The sequence below is a fragment of the Chiloscyllium plagiosum genome, unplaced genomic scaffold, assembly GCF_037043375.1.
Source record: "Chiloscyllium plagiosum isolate Xiang-an unplaced genomic scaffold, Cpla_swu_hap1 HiC_scaffold_21, whole genome shotgun sequence".
Taxonomy (NCBI): Eukaryota; Metazoa; Chordata; class Chondrichthyes; order Orectolobiformes; family Hemiscylliidae; genus Chiloscyllium; species Chiloscyllium plagiosum.
Window position 1 is genome coordinate 70571256 of NW_028270159.1, and position 27121 is coordinate 70598376.

Genomic DNA, 27121 nt, shown 5'->3' on the forward strand with positions numbered 1-27121 from the left:
CACACACAGCGAGGGAGGGACACGCACACACACACACAGCGAGGGAGGGACACGCACACACACACACAGCGGGGGAGGGACACGCACACACACACAGCGAGGGAGGGAGGGACACACACACAGCGAGGGAGGGACACACTCACACAGCGTGGGAGGGACACACACTCACAGCGAGGGAGGGACACACACACACAGCGTGGGAGGGACACACACACACAGCGTGGGAGGGACACACACACACAGCGAGGGAGGGAGGGACACACACACACACAGCGTGGGAGGGACACACACACAGCGAGGGAGGGACACCCACACAGCGAGAGAGGGACACACACACACACACACAGCGTGGGAGGGACACGCACACACAGCGTGGGAGGGACACACACAGCGAGGGAGGGACACACACACACAGTGAGGGAGGGACACACACACACACACAGCGAGGGAGGGACACGCACACACAGCGAGGGAGGGACACGCACACACACACACACACACAGCGAGGGAGGGACAGGCACACACACACAGCGAGGGAGGGACACGCACACACACACAGCGAGGGAGGGACACACACACACAGCGAGGGAGGGACACACACACGCACACAGCGTGGGAGGGACACACACACAGCGAGGGAGGGACACACACACACAGCGAGGGAGGGACACACACACACAGCCAGGGAGGGACACACACACATATACACACACACAGCGAGGGAGGGAGGGACACACACACACAGCGAGGGAGGGACACACACACACAGCGAGGGAGGGAGGTACACACACACACAGCGAGGGAGGGACACACACACGCACACAGCGTGGGAGGGACACACACACTCAGCGAGGGAGGGAGGGACACACACACACAGCGAGGGAGGGACACACACACACAGCGAGGGAGGGACACACACACACGCACACAGCGAGTAAGGGACACACGCACACACAGCGAGGGAGGGACACACACACAGCGAGGGAGGGACACACACACACAGCGATGGAGGGTCACACACACACACACAGCGAGGGAGGGACACACACACACACAGCGAGGGAGGGACACGCACACACAGCGAGGGAGGGACACACACACAGAGCGAGGGAGGGACACACACACACACACACAGCGTGGGAGGGACACACACACACATCGAGGGAGGGACACACACACACAGCGAGGGAGGGACACACACACACAGCTAGGGAGGGACACACACACAGCGAGGGAGGGACACACGCACACACAGCGAGGGAGGGACACACACACAGCGAGGGAGGGACACGCACACACACACAGCGAGGGAGGGACACGCACACACACACACAGCGGGGGAGGGACACGCACACACACACAGCGAGGGAGGGAGGGACACACACACAGCGAGGGAGGGACACACTCACACAGCGTGGGAGGGACACACACTCACAGCGAGGGAGGGACACACACACACAGCGTGGGAGGGACACACACACACAGCGTGGGAGGGACACACACACACAGCGAGGGAGGGAGGGACACACACACACAGCGTGGGAGGGACACACACACAGCGAGGCAGGGACAGCCACACAGCGAGAGAGGGACACACACACACACACACAGCGTGTGAGGGACACACACACACAGCGTGGGAGGGACACACACAGCGAGGGAGGGACACACACACACAGCGAGGGAGGGACACACACACACACACAGCGAGGGAGGGACACGCACACACAGCGAGGGAGGGACACGCACACACACACACACACACACAGCGAGGGAGGGACAGGCACACACACACAGCGAGGGAGGGACACGCACACACACACAGCGAGGGAGGGACACACACACACAGCGAGGGAGGGACACACACACACAGCGTGGGAGGGACACACACACACAGCGTGGGAGGGACACGCACACACACAACGAGGGAGGGACACACACACAGCGAGGGAGGGACACACACACAGCGAGGTAGCGAGGGACACACACACACAGCGAGGGAGGGACACACACACGCACACAGCGTGGGAGGGACACACACACAGCGAGGGAGGGACACACACACACAGCGAGGGAGGGACACACACACACAGCGAGGGAAACAACACACACACACAGCGAGGGAGGGACACGCACACACACACACACACACAGCGAGGGAGGGACAGGCACACACACACAGCGAGGGAGGGACACGCACACACACACAGCGAGGGAGGGACACACACACACAGCGAGGGAGGGACACACACACGCACACAGCGTGGGAGGGACACACACACACAGCGAGGGAGGGACACACACACACAGCGAGGGAGGGACACACACACACAGCCAGGGAGGGACACACACACATATACACACACACAGCGAGGGAGGGAGGGACACACACACACAGCGAGGGAGGGACACACACACACAGCGAGGGAGGGAGGTACACACACACACAGCGAGGGAGGGACACACACACGCACACAGCGTGGGAGGGACACACACACTCAGCGAGGGAGGGAGGGACACACACACACAGCGAGGGAGGGACACACACACACAGCGAGGGAGGGACACACACACACGCACACAGCGAGTAAGGGACACACGCACACACAGCGAGGGAGGGACACACACACAGCGAGGGAGGGACACACACACACAGCGATGGAGGGTCACACACACACACACAGCGAGGGAGGGACACACACACACACAGCGAGGGAGGGACACGCACACACAGCGAGGGAGGGACACACACACAGAGCGAGGGAGGGACACACACACACACACACACAGCGTGGGAGGGACACACACACACATCGAGGGAGGGACACACACACACAGCGAGGGAGGGACACACACACACAGCTAGGGAGGGACACACACACAGCGAGGGAGGGACACACGCACACACAGCGAGGGAGGGACACACACACAGCGAGGGAGGGACACGCACACACACACAGCGAGGGAGGGACACGCACACACACACACAGCGGGGGAGGGACACGCACACACACACAGCGAGGGAGGGAGGGACACACACACAGCGAGGGAGGGACACACTCACACAGCGTGGGAGGGACACACACTCACAGCGAGGGAGGGACACACACACACAGCGTGGGAGGGACACACACACACAGCGTGGGAGGGACACACACACACAGCGAGGGAGGGAGGGACACACACACACAGCGTGGGAGGGACACACACACAGCGAGGCAGGGACAGCCACACAGCGAGAGAGGGACACACACACACACACACAGCGTGGGAGGGACACACACACACAGCGTGGGAGGGACACACACAGCGAGGGAGGGACACACACACACAGCGAGGGAGGGACACACACACACACACAGCGAGGGAGGGACACGCACACACAGCGAGGGAGGGACACGCACACACACACACACACACAGCGAGGGAGGGACAGGCACACACACACAGCGAGGGAGGGACACGCACACACACACAGCGAGGGAGGGACACACACACACAGCGAGGGAGGGACACACACACACAGCGTGGGAGGGACACACACACACAGCGTGGGAGGGACACGCACACACACAACGAGGGAGGGACACACACACAGCGAGGGAGGGACACACACACAGCGATGTAGGGAGGGACACACACACACAGCGAGGGAGGGACACACACACGCACACAGCGTGGGAGGGACACACACACAGCGAGGGAGGGACACACACACACAGCGAGGGAGGGACACACACACACAGCGAGGGAAACAACACACACACACAGCGAGGGAGGGAGACACACACACACACACAGCGAGGGAGGGACACGCACACACAGCGAGGGAGGGACACACACACACACAGCGAGGGAGGGACACACACACACACACAGCGAGGGAGGGACACACACACACAGCGAGGGAGGGACACACACATTCACAGCGAGGGAGGGACAGACACACACACAGCGAGGGAGGGACACGCACACACAGCGAGGGAGGGACACACACACAGCGAGGGAGGGACACGCACACACACACAGCGAGGGAGGGACACACACACAGAGCGAGGGAGGGACACACACACACACACAGCGAGGGAGGAACACGCACACACACACAGCGAGGGAGGGAGGGACACACACACTCAGCGAGGGAGGGAGGGACACACACACACAGCGTGGGAGGGACACACACACACACAGCGAGGGAGGGACACACACACACAGCGTGGGAGGGACATACACACACAGCGAGGGAGGGACACACACACACAGCGTGGGAGCGACACACACACACAGCGAGGGAGGGACACACACACACAGCGAGGGAGGGACACACACACACACACAGCATGGGAGGGACACACACACTGCGTGGGAGGGACACACACACACAGCGAGGGAGGGACACACACACACAGCGAGGGAGGGACACACACACAGCGAGGGAGGGACACACACACACAGCGTGGGAGGGACACACACACACAGCGAGGGAGGGACACACACACAGCGAGGGAGGGACACACACACACAGCGTGGGAGGGCCACACACACAGCGAGGGAGGGACACACACACACAGCGAGGGATGGACCCACACACAGCGAGGGAGGGACATAAACACACAGCGTGGGAGGGACACACACACACAGCGAGGGTGGGACACACACACAGCGAGGGAGGGACACACACACACAGCGTGGGAGGGACACACACACAGCGAGGGAGGGACACACACACACAGCGAGGGAGGGACACACACACGCACACAGCGTGGGAGGGACACACACACAGCGAGGGAGGGACACACACACACAGCGAGGGAGGGACACACACACACAGCGAGGGAGGGACACACAAACATATACACACAGCGAGGGAGGGAGGGACACACACACACACAGCGAGGGAGGGGGACACACACACAGCGAGGGACGGACACACACACACACACAGCGAGGGAGGGACACACACACACACACACACAGCGAGGGAGGGACACACACACACACACAGCGAGGGAGGGACACACACACAGCGAGGGAGTGACACACACACAGCGAGGGAGGGACACACACACACACACAGCGAGGGAGGGACACACACACACACACACAGCGAGGGAGGAACACACACACACGCACAGCGAGGGAGGGACACACACACACAGCGTGGGAGGGACACACACACAGCGTGGGAGGGACACAAACACACACAACGAGGGAGGGACACACACACACAGCGAGGGAGGGAGGGACACACACACACAGCGAGGGAGGGACACACGCACAGCGAGGGAGGGACACACACACACAGCGAGGGAGCGAGGGATCACACACACACAGCGAGGGAGGGACACACACACGCGCACAGCGTGGAAGGGACACACACACACAGCGAGGGAGGGACACACACACACAGCGAGGGAGGGACACACACACACAGCGAGGGAGGGACACACACACATATACACACACACAGCGAGGGAGGGAGGGACACACACACACAGCGAGGGCGGGACACACACACACAGCGAGGGAGGGAGGGACACACACACACAGCGAGGGAGGGACACACACACGCACACAGCGTGGGAGGGACACACACACTCAGCGAGGGAGGGAGGGACACACACACACAGCGAGGGAGGGACACACACACACAGCGAGGGAGGGACACACACACACACAGCGAGGGAGGGACACGCACACACAGCGAGGGAGGGACACACGGACACACACACACACAGCGAGGGAGGGACACACACACACACAGCGAGGGAGGGACACACACACACACAGCGAGGGAGGGACACACACACACAGCGAGGGAGGGACACACACACAGCGTGGGAGGGACACACACACAGCGAGGGAGGGACACACACACACACAGCGAGGGAGGGACACACACACACAGCGAGGGAGGGAGGGACACACACACACAGCGAGGATGGGACACACACACAGCGAGGGAGGGACACACACAGCGAGGGAGGGAGGGACACACACACACAGCGAGGGAGGGACACACACACGCACACAGCGTGGGAGAGACACACACACACAGCGAGGGAGGGACACACACACACAGCGAGGGAGGGACACACACACACAGCGAGGGAGGGACACACGCACATATACACACACACAGCGAGGGAGTGAGGGACACACACTCACAGCGACGGAGGAACACACACACACAGTGAGGGAGGGAGGGACACACACACACAGCGAGGGAGGGACACACACACGCACACAGCGTGGGAGGGACACACACACTCAGCGAGGGAGGGAGGGACACACACACAGCGAGGGAGGGACGCACACACACAGCGAGGGAGGGACACACACACACAACGAGGGAGGGACACGCACACACAGCGAGGGAGGGACACACACACACACACACAGCGAGGGATGGACACACACACACAGCGAGGGAGGGACACACACACAGCGAGGGAGGGACACACACACACAGCGAGGGAGGGACACACACACACACACAGCGAGGGAGGGACACACACACACACAGCGAGGGAGGGTCACGCACACACAGCGAGGGAGGGACACACACACAGAGCGAGGGAGGGACACACACACACACACAGCGTGGGAGGGACACACACACACACAGCGAGGGAGGGACACACACACACAGCGAGGGAGGGAGGGACACGCACACACAGCGAGGGAGGGCCACACACACAGCGGGGGAGGGATACATGCACTCACAGCGAGGGAGGGACACACACACAGCGAGGGAGGGACACGCACACACACACAGCGAGGGAGGGACACGCACACACACACACAGCGTGGGAGGGAATCGCACACACACACAGCGAGGGAGGGAGGAACACACACACAGCGAGGGAGGGACACACTCACACAGCGTGGGAGGGACACACACACACAGCGAGGGAGGGAAACAGACACACAGCGTGGGAGGGACACACACACACACAGCGTGGGAGGGACACACACACACAGCGAGGGAGGGAGGGACACACACACACAGCGTGGGAGGGACACACACACAGCGAGGGAGGGACACACACACAGCGAGGGAGGGACACACACACACACACACAGCGTGGGAGGGACACACACACACAGCGTGGGAGGGACACACAGCGAGGGAGGGACACACACACACAGCGAGGGAGGGACACACACACACACACACAGCGAGGGAGGGACACGCACACACAGCGAGGGAGGGACACGCACACACACACAGACACACACACACACACAGCGAGGGAGGGACACGCACACACACACAGCGAGGGACGGACACACACACACAGCGAGGGAGGGACACACACACACAGCGTGGGAGGGACACACACACACAGCGTGGGAGGGACACGCACACACACAACGAGGGAGGGACACACACACAGCGAGGGAGGGACACACACACACAGCGAGGGAGGGAGGGACACACACACACAGCGAGGGAGGGACACACACACGCACACAGCGTGGGCGGGACACACACACAGCGAGGGAGGGACACACACACACATCGAGGGAGGGACACACACACACAGCGAGGGAGGGACACACACACATATACACACACACAGCGAGGGAGGGAGGGACACACACACACAGCGAGGGAGGGACACACACGCACAGCGAGGGAGGGAGGGACACACACACACAGCGAGGGAGGGACACACACACGCACACAGCGTGGGAGGGACACACACACTCAGCGAGGGAGGGAGGGACACACACACACAGCGAGGGAGGGACACACACACAGCGAGGGAGGGACACACACACACACAGCGAGGGAGGGACACGCACACACAGCGAGGGAGGGACACACGGACACACACACACACAGCGAGGGAGGGACACACACACACACAGCGAGGGAGGGACACACACACACACAGCGAGGGAGGGACACACACACACAGCGAGGGAGGGACACACACACAGCGTGGGAGGGAGACACACACACAGCGAGGGAGGGACACACACACAGCGAGGGAGGGACACACACACACACAGCGAGGGAGGGACACACACACACAGCGAGGGAGGGAGGGACACACACACACAGCGAGGGAGGGACACACACACAGCGAGGGAGGGACACACACAGCGAGGGAGGGAGGGACACACACACACAGCGAGGGAGCGACACACACGCACACAGCGTGGGAGGGACACACACACAGCGAGGGAGGGACACACACACACAGCGAGGGAGGGACACACACACACAGCGAGGGAGGGACACACGCACATATACACACACACAGCGAGGGAGTGAGGGACACACACACACAGCGACGGAGGAACACACACACACAGCGAGGGAGGGAGGGACACACACAGACAGCGAGGGAGGGACACACACACGCACACAGCGTGGGAGGGACACACACACTCAGCGAGGGAGGGAGGGACACACACACACAGCGAGGGAGGGACACACACACACAGCGAGGGAGGGACACACACACACAACGAGGGAGGGACACGCACACACAGCGAGGGAGGGACACACACACACACAGCGAGGGAGGGACACGCACACACAGCGAGGGAGGGACACACACACAGAGCGAGGGAGGGACACACACACACACACACAGCGTGGGAGGGACACACACACACAGCGAGCGAGGGACACACACACAGCGAGGGAGGGAGGGACACGCACACACAGCGAGGGAGGGCCACACACACAGCGAGGGAGGGATACACGCACTCACAGCGAGGGAGGGACACACACAGCGAGGGAGGGACACGCACACACACACAGCGAGGGAGGGACACGCACACACACACAGCGGGGGAGGGAATCGCACACACACACAGCGAGGGAGGGAGGGACACACACACAGCGAGGGAGGGACACACTCACACAGCGTGGGAGGGACACACACACACAGCGAGGGAGGGAAACAGACACACAGCGTGGGAGGGACACACACACACACAGCGTGTGAGGGACACACACACACAGCGAGGGAGGGAGGGACACACACACACAGCGTGGGAGGGACACACACACAGCGAGGGAGGGACACACACACAGCGAGAGAGGGACACACACACACACACACAGCGTGGGAGGGACACACACACACAGCGTGGGAGGGACACACACAGCGAGGGAGGGACACACACACACAGCGAGGGAGGGACACACACACACACACACAGCGAGGGAGGGACACGCACACACAGCGAGGGAGGGACACGCACACACACAAAGACACACACACACACACAGCGAGGGAGGGACACGCACACACACACAGCGAGGGAGGGACACGCACACACACACAGCGAGGGAGGGACACACACACACAGCGAGGGAGGGACACACAAACACAGCGTGGGAGGGACACACACACACAGCGTGGGAGGGACACGCACACACACAACGAGGGAGGGACAAACACACAGCGAGGGAGGGACACACACACACAGCGAGGGAGGGAGGGACACACACACACAACGAGGGAGGGACACACACACGCACACAGCGTGGGCGGGACACACACACAGCGAGGGAGGGACACACACACACATCGAGGGAGGGACACACACACACAGCGAGGGAGGGACACACACATATATACACACACAGCGAGGGAGGGAGGGACACACACACACAGCGAGGGAAACAACACACACACACAGCGAGGGAGGGAGACACACACACACACACAGCGAGGGAGGGACACGCACACACAGCGAGGGAGGGACACACACACACACAGCGAGGGAGGGACACACACACACACACACAGCGATGGAGGGACACACACACACAGCGAGGGAGGGACACACACATTCACAGCGAGGGAGTGACACACACACACACAGCGAGGGAGGGACACGCACACACAGCGAGGGAGGGACACACACACAGCGAGGGAGGGACACGCACACACACACATCGAGGGAGTGACACACAGTCACAGCGAGGGTGGGACACGCACACACACACAGCGAGGGATGGAGGGACACACACACACAGCGAGGGAGGGACACACACACACACACAGCGAGGGAGGGAGGGACACACACACACAGCGAGGGAGGGACACACACACACAGCGTGGGAGGGACACACACACACAGCGAGCTAGGGGCACACACACACAGCGTGGGAGGGACACACACACACAGCGAGGGAGGGACACACACACACAGCGTGGGAGGGACACACACACACAGCGAGGGAGAGACACACACACACAGCGAGGGAGGGACACACACACACACAGCATGGGAGGGACACGCACACTGCGTGGGAGGGACACACACACACAGCGAGGGAGGGACACACACACACAGCGAGGGAGGGACACACACACGCACACAGCGTGGGTGGGCCACACACACAGCGAGAGAGGGACACACACACACAGCGAGGGATGGACACACACACAGCGAGGGAGGGACACACACACACAGCGTGGGAGGGACACACACACACACAGAGGGAGGGACACACACACAGCGAGGGAGGGACACACATACACAGCGTGGGAGGGACACACACACAGCGAGGGAGGGACACACACACACAGCGAGGGAGGGACACACACACGCACACAGCGTGGGAGGGACACACACACAGCGAGGGTGGGACACACACACGCACACAGCGTGGGAGGGACACACACACAGCGAGGGAGGGACACACACACACAGCGAGGGAGGGACACACACACGCACACAGCGTGGGAGGGACACACACACAGCGAGGGAGGGACACACACACACAGCGAGGGAGGGACACACACACACAGCGAGGGAGGGACACACACACATATACACACACACAGCGAGGGAGGGAGGGACACACACAGCGAGGGAGGGACACACACACACAGCGTGGGAGGGACACACACACACAGCGTGGGAGGGACACGCACACACACAACGAGGGAGGGACACACACACAGCGAGGGAGGGACACACACACACAGCGAGGGAGGGAGGGACACACACACACAGCGAGGGAGGGACACACACGCGCACACAGCGTGGGCGGGACACACACACAGCGAGGGAGGGACACACACACACATCGAGGGAGGGACACACACACACAGCGAGGGAGGGACACACACATATATACACACACAGCGAGGGAGGGAGGGACACACACACACAGCGAGGGAAACAACACACACACACAGCGAGGGAGGGAGACACACACACACACACAGCGAGGGAGGGACACGCACACACAGCGAGGGAGGGACACACACACACACAGCGAGGGAGGGACACACACACACACACAGCGATGGAGGGACACACACACACAGCGAGGGAGGGACACACACATTCACAGCGAGGGAGTGACACACACACACACAGCGAGGGAGGGACACGCACACACAGCGAGGGAGGGACACACACACAGCGAGGGAGGGACACGCACACACACACATCGAGGGAGGGACACACAGTCACAGCGAGGGTGGGACACGCACACACACACAGCGAGGGATGGAGGGACACACACACACAGCGAGGGAGGGACACACACACACACACAGCGAGGGAGGGAGGGACACACACACACAGCGAGGGAGGGACACACACACAGAGCGTGGGAGGGTCACACACACACAGCGAGCTAGGGGCACACACACACAGCGTGGGAGGGACACACACACACAGCGAGGGAGGGACACACACACACAGCGTGGGAGGGACACACACACACAGCGAGGGAGAGACACACACACACAGCGAGGGAGGGACACACACACACACAGCATGGGAGGGACACACACACTGCGTGGGAGGGACACACACACACAGCGAGGGAGGGACACACACACACAGCGAGGGAGGGACACACACACGCACACTGCGTGGGTGGGCCACACACACAGCGAGAGAGGGACACACACACAAAGCGAGGGATGGACACACACACAGCGAGGGAGGGACACACACAAACAGCGTGGGAGGGACACACACACACACAGAGGGAGGGACACACACACAGCGAGGGAGGGACACACACACACAGCGTGGGAGGGACACACACACAGCGAGGGAGGGACACACACACACAGCGAGGGAGGGACACACACACGCACACAGCGTGGGAGGGACACACACACAGCGAGGGAGGGACACACACACGCACACAGCGTGGGAGGGACACACACACAGCGAGGGAGGGACACACACACACAGCGAGGGAGGGACACACACACGCACACAGCGTGGGAGGGACACACACACAGCGAGGGAGGGACACACACACACAGCGAGGGAGGGACACACACACACAGCGAGGGAGGGACACACACACATATACACACACACAGCGAGGGAGGGAGGGACACACACACACAGCGAGGGAGGGGGACACACACACAGCGAGGGAGGGACACACACACACACACACCAAGGTAGGGACACGCACACAGCGAGGGAGGGACACACACACACACACCGAGGGACGGACACACACACACACACAGCGAGGGAGGGACACACACACACACACACAGCGAGGGAGGGACACACACACACACACACAGCGAGGGAGGGACACACACACAGCGAGGGAGGGACACACACACACAGCGAGGGAGGGACACACACACAGCGAGGGAGGGACACACACACACACAGCGTGGGAGGGACACACACACACAGCGAGGGAGGGACACACACACAGCGAGGGAGGGACACACACACAGCGTGGGAGGGACACACACACAGCGAGGGAGGGACACACACACACAGCGAGGGAGGGACACACACACGCACACAGCGTGGGAGGGACACACACACACACAGCGAGGGAGGGACACACACACGCACACAGCGTGGGAGGGACACACACACAGCGAGGGAGGGACACACACACACAGCGAGGGAGGGACACACACACGCACACAGCGTGGGAGGGACACACACACAGCGAGGGAGGGACACACACACACAGCGAGGGAGGGACACACACACACAGCGAGGGAGGGACACACACACATATACACACACACAGCGAGGGAGGGAGGGACACACACACACAGCGAGGGAGGGGGACACACACACAGCGAGGGAGGGACACACACACACACACACCAAGGTAGGGACACGCACACACAGCGAGGGAGGGACACACACACACACCGAGGGACGGACACACACACACACACAGCGAGGGAGGGACACTCACACACACACACAGCGAGGGAGGGACACACACACACACACACAGCGAGGGAGGGACACACACACAGCGAGGGAGGGACACACACACAGCGAGGGAGGGACACACACACACACACACACAGCGAGGGAGGAACACACACACACTCACAGCGAGGGAGGGACACACACACACACAGCGTGGGAGGGACACACACACACAGCGTGGGAGGGACACACACACACACAACGAGGGAGGGACACACACACACAGCGAGGGAGGGACGGACACACACACACAGCGAGGGAGGGACACACACACAGCGAGGGAGGGACACACACACACAGCGAGGGAGGGAGGGACACACACACACAGCGAGGGAGGGACACACACACGCACACAGCGTGGGAGGGACAGACACACACAGCGAGGGAGGGACACACACACGCAGCGAGGGAGGGACACACACACATATACACACACACAGCGAGGGAGGGAGGGACACACACACACAGCGAGGGAGGGACACACACACACAGCGAGGGAGGGAGTGACACACACACACAGCGAGGGAGGGACACACACACGCACACAGCGTGGGAGGGACACACACACTCAGCGAGGGAGGGAGGGACACACACACACAGCGAGGGAGGGACACACACACACAGCGAGGGAGGGGCACACACACACACAGCGAGGGAGGGACACGCACACGCAGCGAGGGAGGGACACACACACACACACACACAGCGAGGGAGGGACACACACACACACAGCGAGGGAGGGACACACACACAGCGAGGGAGGGACACACACACACTGCGAGGGAGGGACACACACACACACACACACAGCGAGGGAGGGACACACACACACAGCGAGGGAGGGACACGCACACACAGCGAGGGAGGGACACACACACAGAGCGATGGAGGGACACACACACACACATACAGCGTGGGAGGGACACACACACACAGCGAGGGAGGGACACACATACACAGCGAGGGAGGGAGGGACACACACACACAGCGAGGGAGGGACACACACACACAGCGAGGGAGGGACACACGCACACACAGCGAGGGAGGGACACACACACAGCGAGGGAGGGACACGTACACACACACACAGCGGGGGAGGGACACGCACACACACACAGCGAGGGAGGGAGGGACACACACACAGCGAGGGAGGGACACACTCACACAGCGTGGGAGGGACACACACACACAGCGAGGGAGGGACACACACACACAGCGTGGGAGGGACACACACACACAGCGTGGGAGGGACACACACACACAGCGAGGGAGGGAGGGACACACACACACAGCGTGGGAGGGACACACACACAGCGAGGGAGGGACACACACACAGCGAGGGAGGGACACACACACACACACACAGCGTGGGAGGGACACACACACACAGCGTGGGAGGGACACACAGCGAGGGAGGGACACACACACACAGCGAGGGAGGGACACACACACACACACAGCGAGGGAGGGACACGCACACACACAGCGAGGGAGGGACACGCACACACACACACACACACACACACACAGCGAGGGAGGGACACGCACACTCACACAGCGAGGGAGGGACACACACACACAGCGAGGGAGGGACACACACACACAGCGTGGGAGTGACACACACACACAGCGTGGGAGGGACACGCACACACACAACGAGGGAGGGACACACACACAGCGAGGGAGGGACACACACACACAGCGAGGGAGGGAGGGACACACACACACAGCGAGGGAGGGACACACACACGCACACAGCGTGGGAGGGACACACACACAGCGAGGGAGGGACACACACACACAGCGAGGGAGGGACACACACACATATACACACACACAGCGAGGGAGGGAGGGACACACACACACAGCGAGGGAAACAACACACACACACAGCGAAGGAGGGAGACACACACACACACAGCGAGGGAGGGACACGCACACACAGCGAGGGAGGGACACACACACACACACAGCGAGGGAGGGACACACACACACACACACAGCGAGGGAGGGACACACACACACAGCGAGGGAGGGACACACACATTCACAGCGAGGGAGGGACACACACACACACAGCGAGGGAGGGACACGCACACACACACAGCGAGGGAGGGGGACACACACACACACAGCGAGGGAGGGAGGGACACACACACACAGCGAGGGAGGGACACATTCACAGCGTGGGAGGGACACACGCACACACAGCGAGGGAGGGACACACACACACAGCGTGGGAGGGATACACACACACAGCGAGGGAGGGACACGCACACACAGCGTGGGAGGGACACACACACACAGCGAGGGAGGGACACACACACGCACACAGCGTGGGAGGGACACACACACAGCGAGGGAGGGACACACACACACAGCGAGGGAGGGACACACACACACAGCGAGGGAGGGACACACACACACAGAGAGGGAGGGGGACACACACACAGCGAGGGAGGGACACACACACACACACACCAAGGTAGGGACACGCACACAGCGAGGGAGGGACACACACACACACACCGAGGGACGGACACACACACACACACACAGCGAGGGAGGGACACACACACACACACACACAGCGAGGGAGGGACACACACACACACACACAGCGAGGGAGGGACACACACACAGCGAGGGAGGGCCACACACACAGCGAGGGAGGGACACACACACACAGCGAGGGATGGACACACACACAGCGAGGGAGGGACACACACACACAGCGTGGGAGGGACACACACACACAGCGAGGGAGGGACACACACACAGCGAGGGAGGGACACACACACACAGCGTGGGAGGGACACACACACAGCGAGGGAGGGACACACACACACAGCGAGGGAGGGACACACACACGCACACAGCGTGGGAGGGACACACACACAGCGAGGGAGGGACACACACACGCACACAGCGTGGGAGGAACACACACACAGCGAGGGAGGGACACACACACACAGCGAGGGAGGGACACACACACGCACACAGCGTGGGAGGGACACACACACAGCGAGGGAGGGACACACGCACACAGCGAGGGAGGGACACACACACACAGCGAGGGAGGGACACACACACATATACACACACACAGCGAGGGAGGGAGGGACACACACACACAGCGAGGGAGGGGGACACACACACAGCGAGGGAGGGACACACACACACACACACCAAGGTAGGGACACGCACACACAGCGAGGGAGTGACACACACACACACACCGAGGGACGGACACACACACACTGCGAGGGAGGGACACACACACACACACACAGCGAGGGAGGGACACACACACACACACAGCGAGGGAGGGACACACACACAGCGAGGGAGGGACACACACACACACACAGCGAGGGAGGGACACACACACACACACAGCGAGGGAGGAACACACACACACTCACAGCGAGGGAGGGACACACACACACACAGCGTGGGAGGGACACCCACACACAGCGTGGGAGGGACACACACACACACAACGAGGGAGGGACACACACACACAGCGAGGGAGGGAGGGACACACACACACAGCGAGGGAGGGACACACACACAGCGAGGGAGGGACACACACACACAGCGAGGGAGGGAGGGACACACACACACAGCGAGGGAGGGACACACACACGCACACAGCGTGGGAGGGACAGACACACACAGCGAGGGAGGGACACACACACACAGCGAGGGAGGGACACACACACACAGCGAGGGAGGGACACACACACAGCGAGGGAGGGACACACACACACAGCGTGGGAGGGACACACACACAGCGAGGGAGGGACACACACACACAGCGAGGGAGGGACACACACACGCACACAGCGTGGGAGGGACACACACACACACAGCGAGGGAGGGACACACACACGCACACAGCGTGGGAGGGACACACACACAGCGAGGGAGGGACACACACACACAGCGAGGGAGGGACACACACACGCACACAGCGTGGGAGGGACACACACACAGCGAGGGAGGGACACACACACACAGCGAGGGAGGGACACACACACACAGCGAGGGAGGGACACACACACATATACACACACACAGCGAGGGAGGGAGGGACACACACACACAGCGAGGGAGGGGGACACACACACAGCGAGGGAGGGACACACACACACACACACCAAGGTAGGGACACGCACACACAGCGAGGGAGGGACACACACACACACACCGAGGGACGGACACACACACACACACACAGCGAGGGAGGGACACTCACACACACACACAGCGAGGGAGGGACACACACACACACACAGCGAGGGAGGGACACACACACAGCGAGGGAGGGACACACACACAGCGAGGGAGGGACACACACACACACACACACACAGCGAGGGAGGAACACACACACACTCACAGCGAGGGAGGGACACACACACACACAGCGTGGGAGGGACACACACACACAGCGTGGGAGGGACACACACACACACAACGAGGGAGGGACACACACACACAGCGAGGGAGGGACGGACACACACACACAGCGAGGGAGGGACACACACACACAGCGAGGGAGGGAGGGACACACACACACAGCGAGGGAGGGACACACACACGCACACAGCGTGGGAGGGACAGACACACACAGCGAGGGAGGGACACACACACACAGCGAGGGAGGGACACACACACGCAGCGAGGGAGGGACACACACACATATACACACACACAGCGAGGGAGGGAGGGACACACACACACAGCGAGGGAGGGTCACACACACACAGCGAGGGAGGGAGGGACACACACACACAGCGAGGGAGGGACACACACACGCACACAGCGTGGGAGGGACACACACACTCAGCGAGGGAGGGAGGGACACACACACACAGCGAGGGAGGGACACACACACACAGCGAGGGAGGGGCACACACACACACAGCGAGGGAGGGACACGCACAGGCAGCGAGGGAGGGACACACACACACACACACAGCGAGGGAGGGACACACACACAGCGAGGGAGGGACACACACACACAGCGAGGGAGGGACACACACACACACACACACAGCGAGGGAGTGACACACACACACAGCGAGGGAGGGACACGCACACACAGCGAGGGAGGGACACACACACAGAGCGAGGGAGGGACACACACACACACACACAGCGTGGGAGGGACACACACACACAGCGAGGGAGGGAAACACATACACAGCGAGGGAGGGAGGGACACACACACACAGCGAGGGAGGGACACACACACACAGCGAGGGAGGGACACACGCACACACAGCGAGGGAGGGACACACACACAGCGAGGGAGGGACACGCACACAAACAAAGCGAGGGAGGGACACGCACACACACACACAGCGGGGGAGGGACACGCACACACACAGCGAGGGAGGGAGGGACACACACACAGCGAGGGAGGGACACACTCACACAGCGTGGGAGGGACACACACACACAGCGAGGGAGGGACACACACACACAGCGTGGGAGGGACACACACACACAGCGTGGGAGGGACACACACACACAGCGAGGGAGGGAGGGACACACACACACAGCGTGGGAGGGACACACACACAGCGAGGGAGGGACACACACACAGCGAGGGAGGGACACACACACACACACACAGCGTGGGAGGGACACACACACACAGCGTGGGAGGGACACACACAGCGAGGGAGGGACACACACACACAGCGAGGGAGGGACACACACACACACACAGCGAGGGAGGGACACGCACACACACAGCGAGGGAGGGACACGCACACACACACACACACACACACACACAGCGAGGGAGGGACACGCACACTCACACAGCGAGGGAGGGACACACACACACAGCGAGGGAGGGACACACACACACAGCGTGGGAGGGACACACACACAGCGAGGGAGGGACACACACACACAGCGAGGGTGGGGGGGACACACACACACAGCGAGGGAGGGACACACACACGCACACAGCGTGGGAGGGACACACACACAGCGAGGGAGGGACACACACACACAGCGAGGGAGGGACACACACACATATACACACACACAGCGAGGGAGGGAGGGACACACACACACAGCGAGGGAAACAACACACACACACAGCGAAGGAGGGAGACACACACACACACACACAGCGAGGGAGGGACACGCACACACAGCGAGGGAGGGACACACACACACACACAGCGAGGGAGGGACACACACACACACACAGCGAGGGAGGGACACACACACACAGCGAGGGAGGGACACACACATTCACAGCGAGGGAGGGACACACACACACACAGCGAGGGAGGGACACGCACACACACACAGCGAGGGAGGGACACGCACACACACACAGCGAGGGAGGGAGGGACACACACACACAGCGACGGAGGGACACACACACAGCGTGGGAGGGACACACGCACACACAGCGAGGGAGGGACACACACACACAGCGTGGGAGGGATACACACACACAGCGAGGGAGGGACACGCACACACAGCGTGGGAGGGACACACACACACAGCGAGGGAGGGACACACACACGCACACAGCGTGGGAGGGACACACACACAGCGAGGGAGGGACACACACACACAGCGAGGGATGGACACACACACACAGCGAGGGAGGGACACACACACATATACACACACACAGCGAGGGAGGGAGGGACACACACACACAGCGAGGGAGGGGGACACACACACAGCGAGGGAGGGACACACACACACACACACCAAGGTAGGGACACGCACACAGCGAGGGAGGGACACACACACACACACCGAGGGACGGACACACACACACACACACAGCGAGGGAGGGACACACACACACACACACAGCGAGGGAGGGACACACACACACACACACACACAGCGAGGGAGGGACACACACACAGCGAGGGAGGGCCACACACACAGCGAGGGAGGGACACACACACACAGCGAGGGATGGACACACACACAGCGAGGGAGGGACACACACACACAGCGTGGGAGGGACACACACACACAGCGAGGGAGGGACACACACACAGCGAGGGAGGGACACACATACACAGCGTGGGAGGGACACACACACAGCGAGGGAGGGACACACACACACAGCGATGGAGGGACACACACACGCACACAGCGTGGGAGGGACACACACACAGCGAGGGAGGGACACACACACGCACACAGCGTGGGAGGGACACACACACAGCGAGGGAGGGACACACACACACAGCGAGGGAGGGACACACACACGCACACAGCGTGGGAGGGACACACACACAGCGAGGGAGGGACACACGCACACAGCGAGGGAGGGACACACACACACAGCGAGGGAGGGACACACACACATATACACACACACAGCGAGGGAGGGAGGGACACACACACACAGCGAGGGAGGGGGACACACACACAGCGAGGGAGGGACACACACACACACACACCAAGGTAGGGACACGCACACACAGCGAGGGAGGGACACACACACACACACCGAGGGACGGACACACACACACTGCGAGGGAGGGACACACACACACACACACAGCGAGGGAGGGACACACACACACACACAGCGAGGGAGGGACACACACACAGCGAGGGAGGGACACACACACACACACAGCGAGGGAGGGACACACACACACACAGCGAGGGAGGAACACACACACACTCACAGCGAGGGAGGGACACACACACACACAGCGTGGGAGGGACACACACACACAGCGTGGGAGGGACACACACACACACAACGAGGGAGGGACACACACACACAGCGAGGGAGGGAGGGACACACACACACAGCGAGGGAGGGACACACACACAGCGAGGGAGAGACACACACACACAGCGAGGGAGGGAGGGACACACACACACAGCGAGGGAGGGACACACACACGCACACAGCGTGGGAGGGACAGACACACACAGCGAGGGAGGGACACACACACATAGCGAGGGAGGGACACACACACACAGCGAGGGAGGGACACACACACATATACACACACACAGCGAGGGAGGGAGGGACACACACACACAGCGAGGGAGGGACACACACACACACAGCGAGGGAGGGACACGCACACACAGCGAGGGAGGGAGGGACACACACACACAGCGAGGGAGGGACACACACACACAGCGAGGGAGGGACACACGCACACACAGCGATGGAGGGACACACACACAGCGAGGGAGGGACACGCACACAAACACAGCGAGGGAGGGACACGCACACACACACACAGCGGGGGAGGGACACGCACACACACACAGCGAGGGAGGGAGGGACACACACAAAGCGAGAGAGGGACACACTCACACAGCGTGGGAGGGACACACACACACAGCGAGGGAGGGACACACACACAGCGTGGGAGGGACGCAAACACACAGCGTGGAAGGGACACACACACACAGCGAGGGAGGGAGGGACACAGACACACAGCGTGGGAGGGACACACACACACAGCGAGGGAGGGACACACACACAGCGAGGGAGGGACACACACACATATACACACACACAGCGAGGGAGGGAGGGACACACACACAGAGCGAGGGAGGGACACACACACACACACACAGCGTGAGAGGGACACACACACACAGCGAGGGAGGGACACACATTCACAGCGAGGGAGGGAGGGACACACACACACAGCGAGGGAGGGACACACACACACAGCGAGGGAGGGACACACGCACACACAGCGATGGAGGGACACACACACAGCGAGGGAGGGACACGCACACAAACACAGCGAGGGAGGGACACGCACACACACACACAGCGGGGGAGGGACACGCACACACACACAGCGAGGGAGGGAGGGACACACACAAAGCGAGAGAGGGACACACTCACACAGCGTGGGAGGGACACACACACACAGCGAGGGAGGGACACACACACAGCGTGGGAGGGACGCAAACACACAGCGTGGAAGGGACACACACACACAGCGAGGGAGGGAGGGACACAGACACACAGCGTGGGAGGGACACACACACACAGCGAGGGAGGGACACACACACAGCGAGGGAGGGACACACACACACACACACAGCGTGGGAGGGACACACACACATAGCGTGGGAGGGACACACACAGCGAGGGAGGGACAGACACACACAGCGAGGGAGGGACACACACACACAGCGAGGGAGGGACACGCTCACACACAGCGAGGGAGGGACACGCACACACACACACACACACACACAGCGAAGGAGGGACACGCACACACACACAGCGAGGGAGGGACACGCACACACACACAGCGAGGGAGGGACACACACACACAGCGAGGGAGGGACACACACACACAGCGTGGGAGGGACACACACACACAGCGTGGGAGGGACACGCACACACACAACGAGGGAGGGACACACACACTGCGAGGGAGGGACACACACACACAGCGTGGGAGGGAGGGACACACAGACACAGCGAGGGAGGGACACACACACGCACACAGCGTGGGAGGGACACACACACAGCGAGGGAGGGACACACACACACAGCGAGGGAGGGACACACACACATATACACACACACAGCGAGGGAGGGAGGGACACACACACACAGCGAGGGAAACAACACACACACACAGCGATAGAGGGAGACACACACACACACACAGCGAGGGAGGGACACGCACACACAGCGAGGGAGGGACACACACACACACAGCGAGGGAGGGACACACACACACACACACACACACAGCGTGGGAGGGACACACATTCACAGCGAGGGAGGGACACACACACACACAGCGAGGGAGGGACACGCACACACAGCGAGGGAGGGACACACACACAGCGAGGGAGGGACACGCACACACACACAGCGAGGGAGGGACACACACACAACGAGGGAGGGACACGCACACACACACAGCGAGGGAGGGACACGCACACACACACAGCGAGGGAGGGAGGGACACACACACACAGCGAGGGAGGGACACACACACACAGCGTGGGAGGGACACACACACACACAGCGAGGGAGGGACACACACACACAGCGTGGGAGGGATACACACACACAGCGAGGGAGGGACACGCACACACAGCGTGGGAGGGACAGACACACACAGCGAGGGAGGGACACACACACACAGCGAGGGAGGGACACACACACAAACAGCATGGGAGGGACACACACACTGCGTGGGAGGGACACACACACACAGCGAGGGAGGGACACACACACAGCGAGGGAGGGACACACACACGCACACAGCGTGGGAGGGACACACACACAGCGAGGGAGGGACACACACACACAGCGAGGGATGGACACACACACAGCGAGGGAGGGACACACACACAGCGTGGGAGGGACACACACACACAGCGAGGGAGGGACACACACACAGCGAGGGAGGGACACACACACACAGCGTGGGAGGGACACACACACAGCGTGGGAGGGACACACACACACAGCGAGGGAGGGACACACACACGCACACAGCGTGGGAGGGACACACACACAGCGAGGGAGGGACACACACACACAGCGACGGAGGGACACACACACACAGCGAGGGAGGGACACACACACATATACACACACACAGCGAGGGAGGGAGGGACACACACACACACAGCGAGGGAGGGGGACACACACACAGCGAGGGACGGACACACACACACACACAGCGAGGGAGGGACACGCACACACAGCGAGGGAGGGAGGGACACACACACAGCGAGGGAGGGACACACACACACAGCGAGGGAGGGAGGGACACACACACACAGCGAGGGAGGGACAGACACACGCACACAGCGTGGGAGGGACAGACACACACAGCGAGGGAGGGACACACACACACAGCGAGGGAGGGACACACACACACAGCGAGGGAGGGACACACACACATATACACACACACAGCGAGGGAGGGAGGAACACACACACACAGCGAGGGAGGGACACACACACACAGCGAGGGAGGGACACACACACACAGCGAGGGAGGGACACACACACAGCGAGGGAGGGACACACACACACACAGCGAGCGAGGGACACGCACACACAGCGAGGGAGGAACACACACACCCACACACAGCGAGGGAGGGACACACACACAAAGCGAGGGAGGGACACACACACAGCGAGGGAGGGACACACACACACAGCGAGGGAGGGACACACACACACACACAGCGAGGGAGGTAGGGACACACACACACAGCGAGGGAGGGACACGCACACACAGCGAGGGAGGGACACACACACAGAGCGAGGGACGGACACACACACAGACACACAGCGTGGGAGGGACACACACACACAGCGAGGGAGGGACACACACACACAGCGAGGGAGGGAGGGACACACACACACAGCGAGGGAGGGACACACACACACAGCGAGGGAGGGACACACGCACACACAGCGAGGGAGGGACACACACACAGCGAGGGAGGGACACGCACACAAACACAGCGAGGGAGGGACACGCACACACACACACAGAGGGGGAGGGACACGCACACACACACAGCGAGGGAGGGAGGGACACACACACAGCGAGGGAGGGACACACTCACACAGCGTGGGAGGGACACACACACACAGCGAGGGAGGGACACACACACATATACACACACACAGCGAGGGAGGGAGGGACACACACACACAGCGAGGGAAACAACACACACACACAGCGAGGGATGGAGACACACACACACACACAGCGAGGGAGGGACACGCACACACAGCGAGGGAGGGACACACACACACACAGCGAGGGAGGGACACACACACACACACAGCGAGGGAGGGACACACACACACAGCGAGGGAGGGACACACACATTCACAGCGAGGGAGGGACACACACACACACAGCGAGGGAGGGACACGCACACACAGCGAGGGAGGGACACACACAAAGCGAGGGAGGGACACACACACACACACAGCGAGGGAGGGACACACACACAGCGAGGGAGGGACACGCACACACACACAGCGAGGGAGGGACACGCACACACACACAGCGAGGGAGGGAGGGACACACACACACAGCGAGGGAGGGACACACACACACAGCGTGGGAGGGACACACACACACACAGCGAGGGAGGGACACACACACACAGCGTGGGAGGGACACACACACGCAGCGAGGGAGGGACACGCACACACAGCGTGGGAGGGACACACACACACAGCGAGGAGGGACACACACACACAGCGAGGGAGGGACACACACACACACAGCATGGGATGGACACACACACTGCGTGGGAGGGACACACACACACAGCGAGGGAGGGACACACACACACAGCGAGGGAGGGACTAACACACGCACACAGCGTGGGAGGGACACACACACAGCGAGGGAGGGACACACACACACAGCGAGGGATGGACACACACACAGCGAGGGAGGGACACACACACACAGCGTGGGAGGGACACACACACACAGCGAGGGAGGGACACACACACAGCGAGGGAGGGACACACACACACAGCGTGGGAGGGACACACACACAGCGAGGGAGGGACACACACACACAGCGAGGGAGGGACACACAAACGCACACAGCGTGGGAGGGACACACACACAGCGAGGGAGGGACACACACACACAGCGAGGGAGGGACACACACACAGCGAGGGAGGGACACGCACACAAACACAGCGAGGGAGGGACACGCACACACACACACAGCGGGGGAGGGACACGCACACACACAGCGAGGGAGGGAGGGACACACACACAGCGAGGGAGGGACACACTCACACAGCGTGGGAGGGACACACACACACAGCGAGGGAGGGACACACACACACAGCGTGGGAGGGACACACACACACAGCGTGGGAGGGACACACACACACAGCGAGGGAGGGAGGGACACACACACACAGCGTGGGAGGGACACACACACAGCGAGGGAGGGACACACACACAGCGAGGGAGGGACACACACACACACACACAGCGTGGGAGGGACACACACACACAGCGTGGGAGGGACACACACAGCGAGGGAGGGACACACACACACAGCGAGGGAGGGACACACACACACACACAGCGAGGGAGGGACACGCACACACACAGCGAGGGAGGGACACGCACACACACACACACACACACACACAGCGAGGGAGGGACACGCACACTCACACAGCGAGGGAGGGACACACACACACAGCGAGGGAGGGACACACACACACAGCGTGGGAGGGACACACACACAGCGTGGGAGGGACACGCACACACACAACGAGGGAGGGACACACACACAGCGAGGGAGGGACACACACACACAGCGAGGGTGGGGGACACACACACACACAGCGAGGGAGGGACACACACACGCACACAGCGTGGGAGGGACACACACACATTAGGGAGGGACACACACACACAGCGAGGGAGGGACACACACACATATACACACACACAGCGAGGGAGGGAGGGACACACACACACAGCGAGGGAAACAACACACACACACAGCGAAGGAGGGAGACACACACACACACACACAGCGAGGGAGGGACACGCACACACAGCGAGGGAGGGACACACACACACACAGCGAGGGAGGGACACACACACACACACACAGCGTGGGAGGGATACACACACACAGCGAGGGAGGGACACGCACACACAGCGTGGGAGGGACACACACACACAGCGAGGGAGGGACACACACACGCACACAGCGTGGGAGGGACACACACACAGCGAGGGAGGGACACACACACACAGCGAGGGATGGACACACACACACAGCGAGGGAGGGACACACACACATATACACACACACAGCGAGGGAGGGAGGGACACACACACACAGCGAGGGAGGGGGACACACACAC